Source organism: Desmodus rotundus, chromosome 3, assembly GCF_022682495.2.
Source record: "Desmodus rotundus isolate HL8 chromosome 3, HLdesRot8A.1, whole genome shotgun sequence".
In the NCBI taxonomy this organism is placed as follows: Eukaryota; Metazoa; Chordata; class Mammalia; order Chiroptera; family Phyllostomidae; genus Desmodus; species Desmodus rotundus.
Window position 1 is genome coordinate 109,813,761 of NC_071389.1, and position 19,663 is coordinate 109,833,423.

General features: G+C 41.5%; 1 protein-coding gene and 1 pseudogene across 4 annotated transcripts in view; one reads left to right on the forward strand and one right to left on the reverse strand.

Annotated features, from left to right (window-relative positions):
* Nucleotides 1-19,663, reverse strand: part of ATP8A2 (ATPase phospholipid transporting 8A2) — a 590,644-nt gene that overhangs the window by 317,864 nt on the left and 253,117 nt on the right. The gene's annotated exons all lie outside the window — the stretch shown is intronic.
* LOC112323096 (serine/threonine-protein phosphatase 2A 55 kDa regulatory subunit B delta isoform-like) lies at nt 16,303-17,870 on the forward strand (annotated as a pseudogene).

Genomic DNA, 19,663 nt, shown 5'->3' on the forward strand with positions numbered 1-19,663 from the left:
GCATTGGATGCTAAGTGAAAGAAGCCAGACATAAAAGATCACACATAACTCCATTTATATTAGATAACCAGAATGAGTAAACCCATAGATACAGACAGCAGACTGGTATTTGCCAGGGGCTGGGGTAAGGGGAGAAGAAAATGGGGCAAAAGTGATGAATAAGCACAGGATTTTTTTTAGGGTGATAAAAATATTTTGGAACTAGACAGAGGTGGCGGTTTCGCAACATTGTGAATTATAGTAAATACACTGATTTGTTCACTTTAAAGTGGTTAATTTTGTGTTATGTGAATTTTACCTCAATTAAAAAAGTAAGCTAGAAGAAAGGGACTACCTCTAATTTTGTTTTCATTCTGCTAGCAATAAAAAGAAAATAGCCAAAGCTTATTCCTTAAAAGAACAGACTGAACAAATTGTTCTTCTAAAGAAAGACAAATCAGAAGTAGTTTTAGGATCATCTCAACCTTGCCTCTATCCAGAAAACCTTAATCTAGTTGCCAATCCTCCTCAAAGTTTTACTCCTTTGCCGCAATTTCCCTAAAAGCAAAGTTAAAATTACTGTTCACTTGTCATATTGCAGCTTGGTGTCATCAAAAGGCTGAGAGCTTAATATATGAACAATAAAAAATGGAAAATACCAAAAAACACCCACTTTTAAACCAAAAATTCAAGTAATTATTACAATAAATCCCAATATTTCAGATAGTAAAGTTTAACCTGAAGTCATTAATTTAAAAACTAATGTTTTTAGGATTAGACAATTAAAATCTTCCAAGGAAAAGCTTCCCATGAAGTCTAAAACCTCTGTCATATCATGTCAATACTGAAAACATGAAGCAAACCAGCCTTGGCCTGGGTAAGCTTTTATAAGTTTGGCTTACAATCCTTTGATGTCCCCCCACTGGCCAATATAAAACAAAGGAAGGAAGCACCAATCTTAACCTTAAAATTTCCACCGTGCATTTTATGACTATCTAAGGCTTAAAAACCTAGCTCTGGATTAAAGAACCTAGTCAACACAGTAATTGTATGCAACTTTAAAATCCATGATTTCTGAATTCAAGATTGGGTAACAGGAGATACCGACTGGCTCAGAGGAAGCCCTTACCTGGCACAGGCACACTGGGCAAGCACATATTAGTGTTACTCCCCACAAGCCCCATGACCTTGTCCACATTTCATACATGTTGCTGAGATCGGAATGGAAGTCATACACCAGGGAATGAAAGTTTGCGTAAAGCATCTCTACACTTGATAATACATTGTCCCAATTCTGACCTATGCATTCTAAAATACTCAAAAAAGTTGAATGATCTGTCATGACTTCTAGGCATGCTGACATAATTCTGAACAGCTGGATAGTAACTTGAACAGCAATGCTCAGGAAATACCTACCCTGCCCTGCAAGGAAAACTGATAGATTCACTAGGTGGCTGCACTGTGCTGTGCATGGAGACTGCTGCCACCCAGGGCTCTGTCGGACATGGCCTTTGCCATTGCTACTGTCTTGTACAGCTGTGCTCTGGAAGAAGTCAGGGCATGCTGCTCCTGGTCTTGCAGGCTTTGGTTATCTCCGATGTCACATTCTTCATTCTCCAACATTCTAGACCAAATCGTGGATGATCTTCTTCAGTACATGCAACAAATGCCTTTTTAAGTGTCACTCCCCCCAGCAGTTAAGAGTCTCTACCATCCAAGTAGTTTAGTTCTGTCACATGTTCCCTCAAGGTAAAGGTGTGTGGTCAATAGATACACAGGAGAAAACAAAAGCCAAGCCTCAGGTAGCAAGAAACAGTGGCAGCAACAGGTGAGTGGACAAACCTTCCGTGTATCTTTGATGGCATCTCTGGTTCTCTCTGGGGGTCTTTCTAGATCTTCTGCATCAACTGGTTCCCTCTGCCTACAGAGTTTTGTCTTCACGTGACTCATACTCACCCAGCTGATCCAAACTTCACCTGGTGTTCCAGCTCCAGCAATCACTGCCCCAGCAGCTGCTCTGTCTTGAACAGTTCCTGGGGCATTCTTTTTTCCCCAAACTTTATTGAGAAATAGTTGACAAATATAATTGTACATATTTAAAGTATACAACATTATGAGTTGATATACATATAACTATAGAATGATTACCAAGATCAAGATAGTTAACACATCCATCACCTCACACAGTTAACTCCGTTTTTCTTTTTTGCGGTCAGAGTGCTTACGTCAGTACTACAGGCAGGCCTAGAGACAGAGACCTCCTGACGGTGGCCTGTGTGACCCGCTGCCCACACCACAAAAGGTGTGGGTGGGGAAGGCAATAATGAAAATCTCAAATATCACTACCATTCTAATTTCATAGTCTTTCCTAAACCTAATCAATACTTAAGGTATATGTATTTCATTCAATGTGCAAGAAAGTAAATTATTATTTTAATCATTCATATTCTAACTTCTATAGTTTCTAGTTAAACTATAGAACTTTTCCCTCTCATTTTGCTCCACTAACTCCTCAAACTTAAAGGTTTAACAAAGGTTTTAAGACATCAGTGATCAATAAATATTCCTATTAAGGAGACCCTCAAAAAAGTATTTTTTCTCAGAAAATGGCTAGAATAGAGGCAACATTGGTATTAGTTCTGCACATAATGGGTTGTAATAAATCCAGCTGTCTATCACTTTATCTCACCAAATAATGGGTCCAGGACAAAGAGAATTCTAGTCCTGAAAAACCAGCTGGTCTATGATCTCAGAATTTGAGATGCAACTCTGGAGATCAAGGTATAAAAGCCTGTAGCCAGATTCGTCTTCAGTGAAACATAAAGGAAGATGGATTATGAGACAATTTGAATATTACAGTTGGTAATGAGGTTAAATTGAGACATTCCTACTCTAGTTATTCAACTTCAATTTCAAAGCTGACTTAAAGAATACCTCTCTCATCCACACACCTAAGTGAGACTCGTTCAGTAATAAAATTAAGGTTAATTGAAATTCCATGAATACAATGAACTTGAAATAACTCACAAGAAAAATTGAATGTGCGGCAAAAGTCACATTTGCACCAAATTAACTTTTAGAGGCATTAGGTGAATCTTATTAAGCCTACATATTTAGGAACATCATCAACTTTGAAACTGAATTTGAATCTCAGCTCTGCCATTTACTATGTGTGTGATCTTATCTCCCAAGACACTTATCTCCTCTGGAGCTTTGACTTTCTCAACAGGCCAGATGGAGCCACCACTTCCTCTGAGGATACCTGTGTATGTTCCCCAGGATGGCAGCCTAATAGTAATCAGCACAAAGTGCAAGGCAGGTGGTTAAAAGTCCATCTCTGCACTGCCTTCCTGATATTTAAGTTCTAGATGATTCCTTTTCCTTAAGTTCTAGATGATTCCCTTTGGACTGTTGCCCTCTGTTCACTGATAGAGAGCTCGGAAATGAGCCAGTATCTTCATATAAGGATTTTCTTCTGTATACAGATTTTCTTCTTCATAAAAGAATGTTGTATACAAATATTACAGGATACCGTAAGCCATCTTCAGCACAGACCTGGGTTTCTTCCAGCTTTTCTGGTGTCCTGTCTTAGATCCACCAGCTTAGCTTTAAGGGGCATTTGCAGTCGAACGGCAACTGCCCATAAGTACCCTCACGTGTAAGGTTTATTAATTGCCAAGCTCTCATTTTTTTCCCAGATTAGATTGATGGCTAATTAACTCTAGGCCCCCGATTGTGATCCCATGCTTCCCAGAATAACTGTTTCAGAGGACAGAGGCTCACTATTAATTTCCAATCAGATTTTTGTCAGTTATGCAGAACATTTCATGAACAGTATTGTTTGTATACTAAAGAATCTAAATAAAAATTAGTAAGATATCCAAGATGGCTGCAGAGTAACTGGAAGCTCTGTCCACTTGTTCCTAGATCCGGACCAATCTTGCAGCTAACCCACAGAGCAATCAACTCAAAAATCCAGCTGAGAGTGAGAGAGAGCAAGTGTGAGTGTGTGTATACACAGACAAGTGTATGGGGCATGTGTGTGAGTGGGCAAGAGCCTGTCCACCTGCAGGGCACTAGGGAGTGGGCAGCCTGGGCTCTCTCAACAGAGCAGCTCCCGCTGCCACTGCCCAACTCAGCACTTCTGGCTGCGTAGATCTGGGGCAGGAGCCATTTTGAAGAGTTTAAAATATCTTCTTTGGGAAGAAACCTCCGTAGTGCCTGCACCTCAGCACCCAGATGTGTCTCTGTCCCCTCCACCCTGGCAGGGCCATGCACCACGCCACCACCAGGAGTCAGGACCCAGGGACGGTGGTACTTACTGAGGAAGGGACTGTTGCCTCCCTGACCCTGGGCACCATGGGAACTGTGAATGGGACAGAATCTGTCTGAGGAGGCAGTGGATGGACTCAGGAGCTGCAAGCTGTGGGGGCAGAGAGAGACAGCTGGGGTGGTGCTGGCTACAGAAACAGCAAGGTGGGAGCAGGTCCGTCCAAGGCTGAAACTCATTGGTGGGAGCAGCGAGAGCACCCTGCCACCATCCCATGTTACAGTGTCACTGTGTGACTCTTCCCAGCACCAACCAAGACAGATCCAGAGGGAAACTTTATCTAAAACTATTGGAGGCTCTGGCAGGCTGTAGTCATTCCTGACAGAGAGAGACTTTGTGCTTTTTGGAAAGGGGAAGTGCATGGAGAATAGGCCCCTGAGGGCTCAGTGCTGCAGTTTGCAGGCCACACAGAAACTCTTTTAAAAGAGGAGCTGAGGCAAGACTGGAGACTTGGCAGGGACCTTGTACTCACGTGAGCATGTGTGCATGTGCAATGGCTCTGCCAACAAAGAACCCAGAGTAATAGTGTCACCCTGAAGGGACTGTAGGACCCAGCCCAGCACAGCTGGTGAGCAGAAGACTGTGTAGAGTGAAGAGTTAGGGCCTAGCCTCCAGTGAGAGTGGCAGGCTGGGGCCTGGATGGGTAGGAGCTGAATGCCTGAAATTCATTGCAGCCAAGCAGGTCCCCTCACAGGCGTGCCCACCCCCCACCTGTGGGATTACAGGTTCTGCAGATCAGTAAGGCCAGGCTCAGGAGCCCCCTGCTGGGTGCATATCATCAAGGGAATGAAGGAAAAGCTCTGAAAGGGCCCTTTCTACCAGACACTATGAGCTACACTGTTCCTCTGGCACTGATACCAGCAGAGGAGAGATTAGAGACAGGTGCAACAAGGGGTGTTCAGGGCCCTGGCCAGCCTTGGCGCCTAAAGAGAGCTGCTGTCTGGGCCAATCTGGAAAGAGCTGCCCCTTTTACACAGATTGGCCCCTCACAGAAATGGACACCTAATTCATTAGAAACCATACATTAGTGGAAAGAATCTGGGAAAGACCAAGATGGGGAAAGGGAACACCCCCACCATCTTCCCAGAAGACTGAACAGCACCCGCAGGGGTAACCCAGGGTTCCCACCCTCCCCATCACACCAGAGGTCCCTATAGAGGCAGGTGAAGAAAGCACTGGCAGTCCTCTCCGGTCATTAAATGGACCACTCCTGAGCCCTGTGCTGATGGAAAGCTGGCAGGGCAGAACAGTGGGGACCAGTCAAGTCTGAAGAAGACAGCTATAGACCGTGGATCAACTGTAGTCTCCAACAGGCTGCCTAGGGCCAGATTAGGACACCATCTGACATTACCAGAGGCAGATTTAGAAAAAGAAGACAGTGGTAAACAGTGGGCAAATTCCACCATGGTCTTCATTATTTGCATTATTTTCTCTCCTGCATAGCTTTTTAACAGTCATTTCTGTTCCTTCGGGTGTGTTCCTATTATTTCACTAGTTTTCTATTTTAGTTTATTTCAAATTTCATACTTTGCTCCTCCCTTCTCTTACTCCATTTTGCCTTCTTCCTTTTTCTTCTTATTTGTTTTAAGTTTTACCTTCTCTCTTGCTGTGACTTGTTTCTGTTCTGCACTTACTATTTTTACCCCCTCAAGCCTCTCAAAACCATTTTTCTTGTCATTAGTTATCTCTCATTCCTTTTCCCATTCTTTTTTTAATATATTTATTGATTATGCTATTACAGTTGTCCCATTTCCCCCCCCTCACTCCACTCCACCCTGCCCACCCCCTCCCTCCCATATTCCCCCCCTATAGTTCATGTCCATGGGTCATACTTACAAGTTCTTTGGCCTCTACATTTCCTACACTATTCTTACCCTCCCCCTGTCTATCATCCATGCTACTTATTCTCTGTACCTTTCCCCCCCTCACCCCTTCCCACTCCCCTATTGACAACCCTCCATGTGATCTCCATCTCTATGGTTCTGTTCCTGTTCTAGTTGTTTGCCTAGTTTCTCTTGTTTTTGTTTTAGGCGTGGTCGTTAATAACTGTGAGGTTGCTGTCATTTTTACTGTTCCTATTTTTGATCTTCTTTTTCTTAGGTAACTCCCTTTAACATTTCATATAATAAGGGCTTGGTGATGATGAACTTCTTTAACTTGACATTATCTGAGAAGCACTTGATCTGCCCTTCCATTCTAAATGATAGCTTTGCTGGATACAGTAATCTTGGATGTAGGCCCTTGCCTTTCATGACTTGGAATACTTCTTGCCAGTCCCTTCTTGCCTGTAAGGTCTCTTTGGAGAAGTCAGCTGACAGTCTTATGGGAACCCCTTTGTAGGTAACTGTCTCCTTTTCTCTTGTTGCTTCTAAGATTCTCTCCTTCTGTTTCATCTTGGGGAATGTAATTATGATGTGCCTTGGTGTGTTCCTCCTTGGGTCCAGCTTCTTTGGGACTCTCTGAGCTTCCTGGACTTCCTGGAAGTCTATTTCCTTTGCCAGACTGGGGAAGTTCTCCTTCATCATTTGTTCAAATAAGTTTTCAATTTTTTGTTCTTCCTCTTCTCCTTCTGGCACCCCTATAATTCGGATGTTGGAACGTTTCAAGCTGTCCTGGAGGTTCCTAAGCCTGTCCTCATTTTTCCGAATTCTTGTTTCTTCATTCTTTTCTGGTTGGATGTTTCTTTCTTCCTTCTGGTCCACACTGTTGATTTGGGTCCCAGTTTCCTTCGCATCACTATTGGTTCCCTGTACATTTTCCTTTGTTTCTCTTAGCATAGCCTTCATTTTTTCATCTAGTTTTCGAATAAATTCAACCAATTCTGTGAGCATCTTGATAACCAGTGTTTTGAACTGTGCATCCGATAGGTTGGCTATCTCTTCCTCGCTTAGTTGTATTTTTTCTGGAGCTTTGAAGTGTTCTGTCATTTGGGCCATTTTTTTTTTTGTCTTGGCGCATCTGTTACTTTAAGGGGCAGAGCCTTAGGTGTTCCTGGGGCGGGGTGGGGTAACCCTAGTAGCTGTGCTGTGACGTTGTACGTGGGGGAGGGGCCAAGAGGGAGCAATGGTGTCCGCTCCACTCTCCACTGGACTCCAGTCACTCCCTCCTCTACCCACAATCAAACTGGGCCCCCCTGGCGCTGGTTCCCAAGTGGGTGAGCTTGTGCACACTCTAGGCCCCTGTGAATCTCCCCAGCGACCTCTCCTGTGAGGCTGGGAGTCTCTCCTGCTGCCGCCCCAACCCCCACGGGCGTTTTTCAATCAGAGGTTTGAGGCTTTATTTCCCCACACTCGTGCCCTGGGTTACGAGGTCTGCTTCGCTCCCCGCCATTCATCCCGGTTTATCTGTGCGAGAGTGTGGGGCCATGGGGTGCTACCCGACACTCTGCCTGCCCCGTTCTCCACCACTCTGAGTCCAGCCCTCTCGGTTTATCTGTGCGCGAATGTAGGGCCGCAGGGTCTGCTAGTGGTCAGACTGCTTGCCTTGTTCGTCCCACACTCCGCCAGTCTCGGTCCTGCCATGGCAATGCGAGTCCTCTCCGCCCCTGTTGCCCATCTCCGCCCCTCCTGCCGGTCTGGATGAACGTTTATTTTTTTTTTTCCTTGGTGTCGGACTTCCTTGCCATTCAATTTTCCATCAGCTCTGGTTGTGCGAGGAGGCACAGTATGTCCACCTACGCCGCCATCTTGGTTCTCCCTTTCTCCCATTCTTAATATACCCTTATTCTCTCTCCACCTTTATTAATCTTTGCCCATTGGTTGTGGATATGGTGATTGTTGTTGCATTTCTTCAATGATATTCCTAGATCTTTACTACTTTTGTACTTCAAGTCTCAATTTTTACTGTTCCTCAGCCCCACTCCATTTTGCCTTGTTCCTGCCCTTTATTTTTCTCATCTTAAATTTATTTTTTTCCTGTATTAACCTTGTTTTCATCCCTCACTCTTAGTACTTCTTCTTCCTCTATCCTCTCAAAATGACTTTTCTTTCCTCTAGACATCTCACAACCCTTTCTTTTTTTCTTTCTTTCTTTCTTTCTTTCCTCTCTCTCTCTCTCTCTCTCTCTCTCTCTCTCTCTCTCTCTCTCTCTTTCTCTTTCTCCCTTCCTCCCTTCCTCCCTTTCTTTTTTTCTTTCTCCCTTTCTGCCTCCCTTCTTTTCTTTTCTTTTCTTTTCTTTCTCCTTCATATTCCCATTCCACTTGTATTAGTCTTTGCTTATTTGTCATTGATATCACTGTGGTAGATCTTTTTAGCCAATTTGGTTCCTATTTTTTTCAATACTTAAAAAAATATTTTTTAAACCTCATATTATATCTTTCCATTTCTTACTCCATTTTGGCTTCTTCCCCCACCCCTTTTTTATTTAAAATGTAAATTCTACTTTCTTTCTTTCTTTGCCTTCTTTCTATTCCCTACTCTTATTATTTCTCCTCTCTCTACCCTCTCAAAATCATTTTTATTTCAGTTAGTCATCTCATATTCATTTTCCTTTCTTATAATAGTCTTCATCTCTTTACACTTTTTAATATGTGCTCATTTGCTGTTGATAGGGTAGTTGTGGGTGGGGGTTATTATTGCAGGTGTGGGTTTTATTTCCTGGGTTGTTTTGTTAGTTCTGGCAGCAATACTACAACAGCATTCAAGATGTGGTGGATGGTGTGACTCTCAGTCAGCCAGCTAGAGGGAGAACCCACCAAAGAATGACCCAACAATAAAAACCCAATTACAACCAGAGAGCCCGCATAAATGGCATAAAGGTTATCCCAAGAGCATCAAGTTCAGGAGATCAGGAAGACTGCACCACTGAGTCCCACAGGTTTCCTACCACAGATCACCTCATGAAGACAGAGAGTCAAAGTAGATCAATCTAATATGCAGAAACAAACAAGAAGAGTCACATAAAATGAGGAGACAAATAAAAAACCTCCAATCAAAAAGAAAGGAGGAATCCCCAGAAAGAGTGCTAAATGAAAGTAAATGAAATGAAAGTGCTATCTATCAGACATAGAGTTCAAAATAATGGTTATAAGGATGCTCAAGGAGCTCAGTGAGAACTACAGGGAACTTTATGGAAACTTCAAGGAACTTACTATAAACTACATCAGCATCAAAAAGGACATAGAAATTATCAATAAGAGCCAGGAGGAAATGAAACAGACAATATCTGAGATGAATAATACACTAGAAGGAATTAAAACCAGGCTAGATGAAGCAGAGGATCGAATCAGCAAGCTGGAGGACAAGGTAGAAAAAAAGCTAGACAGCAACAAAACAAAAAAAGACTCAAAAAGAGCAAAGATACTTTATGGGAACTTCAGGACAACATGAAATGTGATAATAGCCATATCACAGGAATACCAAAAGGAGAAGAGGAGCAAGGGATAGAAAACCTGTTTGAAAAAGTAATAACAGAAAATTTCCCTAAGTTGGTAAGGGAAAAAGTCACGCAAGTCCAGGAAGCACAGAGGTTCCCAATCAAGTTGAACCCAAAAAGGCCCACTAAAAGACACATCATAATTAAAATGGGTAAATTTAAAGATAGAGATTCTAAAAGGCAGCAAGGGAGAAACAGCTAGTAACACACAAGGTAGCTCCGATAAAGCTATTGACTGATTTCTCAACAAAAACACTACAAGTCAGAAGAAAATGGCAAGAAGTATTCCAAGTTATGAAAAGCAAAGGCCTGAAACCAAGACTACTCTACCCAGCAAGGGTCTCATTAAAATGTAAGTTGAAATAATGAGTTTCCCAGACAAAAAAAAAAAAAAGCTAAAAGAATACATCTTCACCAAACCAGCATTGCAAGAAATGCTAAAAAGACTGCTTTAAGAAGATGAAGAAAAAGTGGCAGGGGGCAGGGAGGTGGGGAGGAAGGGGGGACACAGGTACAAAGGGGGAAAATGGCAATGAACAAGTACCTATCAACAAAAAGTTAAATGTACATGAATTAAATGCTCCAATCAAAAGACATAGGGTAGCTGAATGGGTAATAAAATATGACCTGCAATATGCTGTCTACAAGAGACCTACCTCAGAACAAAAGATCTACACAGACTGAAAGTGAAGGGACAGAAAATTATATTCCAAGCAAATGGACATAAACAAAAAGTTGGTGTAGCAATACTTACATCTGAAACAATAGACTTCAAAACAAAGGCCCCACAAAGGGAAAAAGTCACTTCATAACACTTGAGGGAGTAGTCCAACAAGAGGATATAACCCTTATAAACATATATGCACCCAACATAGGAACACCCAAATATATAAGAAAAGTCTTGCAGGACATCAAGAAAGATATCTACAGCAATACAGTCATTGTGGAGGATTTCAACACCCCACTGTAACAATAGATAGATCTTCCAAACAAAGAATCAAGAAAATTGAGGCATGGAATGACACTCTAGATCACATGGATTTAATTTATATATACAGAACTTTTCACCCCATAGAAGCAAAATAGATGTGTAACATTCTTTTCAAATGTACGTGTAACATTTTCAAAGACAGACCACATGGTAAGATACAAAACAAGCCTCAAAAAATTCAAAAATTTGAAATAATATCAAGCATCTTCTTGGATCACAATGGCTTGAAACTATAAACCAACCTCAAGGAAAAAACTCAAACACATTCAAATACATGGAGACTGAATAACATGTAATTAAATAATGAATGGGTTGATAATGAGATCAAGTAAGAAATTGAAACGTATCTGGAAACAAATGAAAATGAACACACAACAACCCAAAATCTATGGTACACAGCAAAGGCAGTCCTGAGAGGGAAGTTCATAGCAATGGCCTCCCTAAGAAAGAGAAAAATCTCAAATAAGCAACCTAACCCTATATCTACAAGAACTAGAGGAACATCAACAAACAAAGTCTACAGTAAGTGGAAGGAAATAATCAAGATCCGAGGAGAATTAAATGACATAGACTCTAAAAATCAATTCCAAAGGTCAATGAATCCAGGAGCTGGTTCTTTGAAAAGATAAACAAAGTTGACAAACCTTTAACCAGACTCATCAAGAAAAAAAGAGGGAGGACCCAAGTTAATAAAATCAGAAACGAAAGAGAAGTTACAACTGATACCACAGAAATACAAAGGATTGTAAGAAATTACAATGAACAACTATATGCCAAGAAATTGGACAAATTGGGCAAAATGAACAATTTTCTAGAAACATACAATCTTCCAAAACTGAATCAAGAAGAAGTAGAAAGCCTGAATATACCAGTAACAACTAGTGAAATTGAAGAACTAATCAAAAAACTACCAGCACACAAAAAACCCTGGACCAGATGTCTTCTCAGGTGAATCTCACCAGATATTTAGGGAAGAGCATCTTTAATTATCCCCCAAAAAATCAGGAAGGGGGAAGACTCTCAAACTCTTTTTATGAGGCCAGCATTATCCTAATTCCAAAACCAGGTAAAGACACAACAAAGAAAGAAAACTGCAGGCCAATATTACTGATGAACATAGATGCTAAAATCCTCAACAAAATATTGGCAGACCAGATCCAGCAATACATTAAAAAGAGCATACACCATGATCGAGTAGGATTCATCCCAGGGATGCAAGGATGGTACAATATTCACAAATCAATAAATGTAATACACCACATAAACAAAATGAAAGACAATAATCACATGGTCATATTAATAGATGCAGAAAAAGCACTTGATTACATCCAGCACTGATTAATGAATAAAACACTCAGCAAAATGGGAATAGAGGGAGCATTCCTCAACATAATAAAGGCCATATATGAGAGACCTACAGCCAACATTGTGCTCAACAGGCAAAAATTAAAAGCTCTCTCCTTAAGATCAGGAACAAAACAAGGGTATCTGCTTTCACCACTCTTATTCAACATAGTACTAGAAGTTCTAGCCACAGTGATCAGACAAGAAAAAGAAACAAAAGGCATCCAAATTGAAAAGGAGAAAGCAAAACTGTCATTGTTTGCAGATGACATGATAGTGTACATGGAAAACCCTATAGGTTCCACCAAAAACTACTTGATTAATAAGCAAATTTGGGGCAATAGTGGGATACAAAACCAATATTCAGAAGTCAAGGGCATTTCTGTACACCAACAATGAAATATCAGAAACAGAAACTAGGAAAAAAATCCCACTTACTATAGCAACAAGAAAAATAAAGTACCTAGAATAACTTAACCAATGAGGTAAAACATCTGTACACGGAAAACTACAGAACACTGAAGAAAGAAATTAAGGAAGATACAAATAAATGGAAGCATGTTCATGGACTGGAATAATTAACATCATTAAAATGTTCTTATTACCCAAAGCAATATACAGATTCAATGCAATCCCTATTAAAATACATGGCATATTTCACAGATCCAGAACAAATATTTCAAATATTTATATGGAAAGAAGAAAGACCCCAAATAGCCTCAGCAATCTTAAGAAAGAAAAACAAAGTAGGAAGAATCACAATACCTGATATCAAACTATACTATAAGACCACTGTAATCAAAACAGTCTGGTGCTGTCATAAGGAAAGACACATAGATCAATGGAACAGAATAGAGAGACCCAAAATAAACCCAGATCTCTATGGTCAATTAATATTTGACCAATGGAACAGGAGCATAAAATTGAGCAAAAATACCCTCTTAAACAAATGGTGCTAGGAAAACTGGACTGGTACAAGTAAAATTTCAGCTATCCCATGCAGCAATATTTTTACTGATATAGCTCCTAGGGCAAGAGAAATAAAGGGAAAAATGTGAACAAATGGGACTACACCAAATTAAAAAGCTTCTACATGGTAAAGAAACCATCATCAAAATGAAAAGGGACCTGACTATATGGGAGAACATATTTGCCTATGACACATGGGACAAGGGTTTGATCTCCAAAATATATAAAGAACTCATATGACTCAACACGAGGAAGTCAAACAATCCAATGAAAAAATGGTCAAAGGACCTGAATAGACACTTCTCCAAGGAGGACATACAGAGGGCCCACAGGCATATGAAAGAATGCTCAACATCACTAGCCATCAGAGATATGCAAATTAAAACCACAATGAGATGCCACCTCATACAGGTCACAGTGGCCATCATGAACAAATCAACAAACAAGTACTGGTGAGGTTGTGGAGAAAAGGCAACCCTAGTGCACTTTTGGTGGGAAGTATATTGCTGCAGCCTCTGTGGAAAACAGTATGGAATTTCCTCAAAAAAACTAAAGATGGAACTGCCTTTTGTCCCAGCAATTCCACTGCTGGGACTATACCCTAAAAATCCTGAAACACCAATTCAAAACAACTTATGTACCCCAATATTCATAGCAGTGGTATTTAAGTTAAAATAGCCAAGATCTGGAAACAGCTTAAGTGCCCATTGGTAAATGAGTGGATCAAAAAACTGGTACATTTACACAACGGAAAACTATGCAGCAGAAGGAAAGAAGGAACTCCTACCTTTCAAGACAGCATGGATGGAACTGGAGAATATTATGCTAACTGAAATAAGCCAGGCGGTGAAAGAGAAATACCATGTGATCTCACCTATAAGAGGAACCTAATGAACAAAACAAACTAGTGAGCAAAATAGAACCAGAGGCATGGAAACAAGGAACAGACTGACAGTGACCAGAGGGGAGGGGGGAGGGGAACAGGGGTGGGAAGAAGGGGGAGGCACTAGGCAAGGAACATGTATGAGTGATCCATGGACATGGACAACAGGGTGGGGAATGACTGTGGGAGCGGGAGGTAGGCTGGGTAGAGGGGGACAAAGGGGGAAAATTGGAACTACTGTAACAGAATAACAATAAAATATTTTTAAAAAGTAGTAAGATATCTCTCTTATTCAAGAAAATTAAGAAAAAATATTCAACAGGTAAAACTAGAAAAGAAGGAAGTGAATCAGGGAACCAGAATCACATACAGAGATAGTCAGCATTTAGGCTTAAATCAATCACATGCTAAGGCTACAAATTCTTTCCTTTAAAAACTGGGGAACCTTCTTGGGGCAACAACTAAACTTGGCCAAGGATGCAGCCCCCATAGTGACTTCATCTCTGATGTTGTGAACTTCCTTTGTGTCCTAGTAAACCTCTACCCATTAATCATAGCAAGTAATGATAATCTATATATATAGTGCTTACAATATTCTATACATTCTTTTAAAGAATATGCATATTTTAACTCACTTTAACCCTCACAATTAGCCTAGGAGGTAGGTATTAGTTATGATACCATTTCACAGTTGGGAGAGCCTAGGCCACAGGTGGCAAACACAAGGCCCATGGGCCAAATCCGCCCTCCACCTTGTTTCTACCTGCTGGCAGCGCCGAGCTCTCATTTAACTGTTAAGGAGTGGTTACATTTATTCAGTCCTAAATTACATTCAGCCCTTTGTAAGCAACTGTAAGGCTGATGTGGCCCCCAGTGAAAATGAGTTTGACACCCCTGGCCTAGGCAAAGAGAGTTTAAGTAATTTGCTCTGGGTCACAGAGCTACAGAGTAGTAGAACCAGGGTTCAGATTCAGACAGTCTGACTTCAGAATTCTTGAATTAATCACTGCTCTGTGCAGCCTCAAAGTATCAATCAAATGAGTGATTTCACATGTGTAAATCCCAGCTCCACACAATTACTCAATTAGCATCTGAGCCTTTTTTCTCACTTTAAAACTTGGTACCTTATATTTTCAATATCTTTATACAAACAACAAATTTGCCCATCATGTCCAAAGAATGTGCTTAATCAAATTTTAATGGCCACCGGATGTTAGAAATAGGTACTATAGGTAGGCCTCGCTGTTCATGATTCAGATATTAGATCTCACATCCTTTTTTTTATTGTTGTTCAATTACAGTTGTCTGCATTTTCTCCCCACCCCTCCACCCATCCCAGCCAAACCCACCTCCCTCCCCCTTCTTTTTGTCCATGTGTCCTTAGATCTCACATCTTTTAAATTTTGCTTTACACCAATGATAGAAGGAAAGACAGTTTCCCCAGAGCGATGCATACTGATTTAATCCTGCTTAAGTTCCTAACTGGTTTTTCATTGTTTTCTTAAAGCAATTTTCACTTTATTTAGGATATGATTTAGGTATCATAAGCTAGTAAGTGAGAAAGAACAGATAAATATTAGGCTCCACACAGGCCAGCACATACGCCAGCACTTCAGTAGTAGCGGTGACTAACCTTCCGTAGCAAATACGTGGGCTTTCCTAAACAGGTGTGTTAGGTGCCAGGAACCAAAAGACTACCTGACAGGTTCTGCTCTCAAGGAGGTCTTGTTGTAATAACGGAATATTTCTAGGTTTATGACTTGGCTTATTATTTCATACTTTCATACCTGAGTAGAGTATCTTTTTATTTTCTACTATTTTTTCTAAGGTTTGATAATTTGTCATCTTTAGTTGACCTGGAGTACCCTTTTATTTTGTTTTAGGTTGATAGTATGCGATCTAAATTTTTAGTTTCTAATTGTCATTTCTTTATGCCAACATCATTCATGAAAAGTTCTTATGTCCTATTTAGGAGTATTATTTGATATTGAAATAGATCCAACTTGCTAGCTAGTGATTTTTCAACTGCCCTCTGGGTTTCCATTATTATATGTCAGCCCAGCACCCCAGTGCCTGAAGAACTGGCTTTTGGGCGATGGCAGCCAGGCTGAGGCGCTGGGGCAGAGGTTGCCCCATGAGCGCACATGACTTGCTATGGTGTTTCCTGCTGGTCGAAGAGGGCACTGACGAGGACATGGCGGAAGCTGACTTCTCAACTGTTTAAATTAATTACTCTGGAGAGCTTCTTGCAACATGAGACAAGGGTGGCGGAGTTGTTGTTTTTCTATAGAGACAATAGCATAAAAGCCGCCGTCATTCTAGGGAGAATATAATCTTTACAGTACCTTTCAAAGTCATGAACCAGAGTTCGACTGTTCGAAAAGTCCAGAAATTGAGAACAAATTAATAAAATTAGATGGTTACCACAACAGAATGCTGCTCATTTTCTACTCTCTACAAATGATAAAGCTATTAAATAATGGAAAATAAGCGAATGGCATAAAATAGCAGGTTATAACTTGAAAGATGAAGATGGACTTCGAGACCCATTTAGAACTACAGCACTGTGTGTTCCAAAATTGAAGCCCATGGACTGCATGGAAGAGCAAGTCCATGATGAATTTTTGCAAATGCTCACACATAACCACATAAATTCCATTTCTGCAAACAGTGATCATGAAACATACCTTTCAGCAGATGACCTGAGGATTAATCTGCGGCTTTTAGAGATCACAAATACAAGCTTTAAACATAGTGGACATCAAACCCACGAATGTGGAGGAGCTGGCAGGGTGATCAGCTGGCCAAGCTCCACCTGTGCAGGTGAGCTGTGTTCCTGCACAGCAGTAGCAAGGGGAGCATGTGGCTGTGCAACTGTGCTCCTGGGCTCTGTGCAACCTGAGTGAGACTGTCTGTTGTGAAGGTCTGGGATCTCAACCTAGAGAGCCAGACCTTTGAGACCCACCAGGTCTATGAGTGCCTTCGAAACAAGCAGTGTGCTCCGTACGAAAATGACTGCATCTTTGACAAGTTTGAGTGGTGCCAGAACGATCCAGACAGTAAGGTCATGACAGGGTCCTACAACGACTTCAGAATGTTTGACAGAAGCACTCAGAGGGATGCAACCCCTGGAAGCTCCCACAGAGAACAGCAAGCCTGGAGCCAGTCTGAAGCCTGGGAGAGCATGTCCAGGAGGTGGGAAGAGGGAGAAGGACAAGATCCATGTGGACAGTCTGGACTTCAATGAGAGGATTCTGCACGCGGCCTGGCACCCCACTGACAACATTACTGCCCGGGCTGCCACCAGCAATCTGTACATATTCCAGAACAGAGTCAACCAGGAAGCATGCAGACCAACTCTTTGCATGGCTTGGCCTGGCAGTTTCTGCCAGGGAAGGAGTGTCCCTCCTCTCTGCAGAGCACAGGGGTGCACACCCTGTTCCCTTCCTAGACTGGAGCCCACACACTATGCAGCCAGGGGGCCATGGGGGTTGCTGCCAAGTGAAGAACCCACTCTGGGCAGACTGATGGACAGAGCTCACTCACAATAAATGTATTGAATATTTATTTAAATCCGAGCCATCCTTTCTACTTTATAGACCAAATAAAGGCCATCCAACAGCAAACTTGCCCCGTATCTCTCTCACCCCACTGCCATCTGACTGGGGCTCTCACTTGTGATGCACCCACCGTCCAGGGCCACTGGCTGAGCAGACGCAGGCAGTTTGACCCATACACACCTGTATCTACCATCACACTTTCTGGTATAACCCCCTAATAAAGCAACACACTATACAAAGTGTTTTTGACACACAAAAGGAAAAAAGAACTGATGTTTTAAGTTGAGCTCTAATATCTGATGACTCAAACCCTCTCCCCAGATCTGTTACAGGATGTACTATTGGACTTTCTGGCCCATTTCTTTTTCATGTGAATTTTAGAATCACAAGATTCCAATGAAGAGGATGTGTTTTACTTCAGGCAAGAAAACTCAAGCTTGAGAAGGCATCCAAATATAAAAGTGGGCAAAGTACTATCATGTGCTGTCCCATTCCACTTTAATTAAGGAAAAAAATGGATACTTTGTAGATGACTTTCAAAATTCTAACATTTGGAAGAGTTAAACTTGTCTAAAATAAAGGGCCTGACAGTGAAAGGCTCTGAGTTCCTTGCTGACTGCATACTGTTAGAAACAACTGGCTTCCACTTGTTCTAGTTCATTAAAAATAAAAGGGGAAAAAGGCTAATAGCAAATTCAAGGGGATAGCTTGGCTCTCAGTAATATAATTCTAAATGTAATAACATGCTTATTAAGAATGGAAGGTCACTCTTCCAAAAATTTCCCTAAAGGCACAGCTGCCAAATTGACTTCTGATCTAGTCTTTACATTATTAATTCAATGACATAATAAAACTGGCAAGGAAAAGCTTCATGTTTGCCTCACAAAGGGAGACAGCAATGCCTGAAGATCTTGCATGTTTCCTAAAAAGTGACCTGAAAAAATAAAAGTCAGCTTAATTTCTTTTTAAACTGTCTAGATAAAGGACTGAAACTGCTTTATTCTGACTTTTGGGAAATGGCTCTCAAACTGGACTCCCGAATTCTACCCCTTCCAAGCTTTGCCTTCACTCCTTAGCAGCAACGCACTGTATCCAGGAGCACAGACACAGCGCAGGCTAGGGCCAGCGGGTCTGAGAAAAGGCAGAGCCTCCTTGCCAGGTCCCCACAGCTCAGGTAGGCAACCGTGGAAAGGCACCAGGAGTGGAAGTTGGCCTCCCCACCATGTCTTGGCAGCAAACTCTAATTAATGAAATTTGACCGCAAGTTGATCTTAACTTGTCTCAAGTTCCAGACCTGGATAGCAGGTTGAAACCTGCTAAGATCGTAATCAGCACAATCTATAGCTTTTAGAAGGAACTTTTTCTAACTAGGTTTCAAGGGGTCACCTCCTCCTCCTATCTGCAACGTGAATCACACCACGTCTGCAAACCTGCCATGGAGACACTAGCTTTCCCAGACACCAAAGCGACAGCAGGCACACATCCTTGAGAGGGAAACAATTTGGGAAGTGGTTTTTATTGAAATGAATTGTTCATTCAGTTTTCACCATTAACTTTCCTGTATAAGCTTTCCTCCTACAATTTGTACTCCTGCTTTAATTTTTCACAAGGACCAAAAGGTAAATAACTATGTGATAATATCATGCATATCAGCACCTTTCATCCGTGGGCAACCAGGGCAGACTGCAGTACGACCATGTTGGATTTACTCACTCACTGAAATCAGGGAAGCAGCAGGCTATGGGGAACTCTGAGGTGGCTCTGAAAGAGGTACAGGATGGGCTTGTTATCGATTTGAGTTCTGTTAAGTGGTTTGGGGAAAGGTCCACAGAAGCATGATTTTGATCTGGATAGGGAGCTGTCAGAAAGTAGAGGTGTCTTGGTAATTTTTTTCTAGAAAATGGGATGACCAAAATGAGGCTACATCTTTAATGGGCAAAGAAACAGCAATCACTCATTTTAGCCAGAAAAGGAGAATGCCTGGTCACTTTTTGTTGTTTGGACATATGGTAAACTTGCAAATTCTTAGACTCTTTTGATCAATAGCATAGAGAATCTTAACAAAAGCCAAATAACTGTCTGCTGACGTCGTCATTCAGTAGTCCCACCAACTCTCACTTACTGAGAAGACTGTTCACCACACCAGTGGCCTGCGTGGCTAGTGGTCCAGCATATGCAGATGCCTCTTTTAGTTCCTAAAGCTTCCCTGACTTCAAAACTTAAAGCCCATAAAA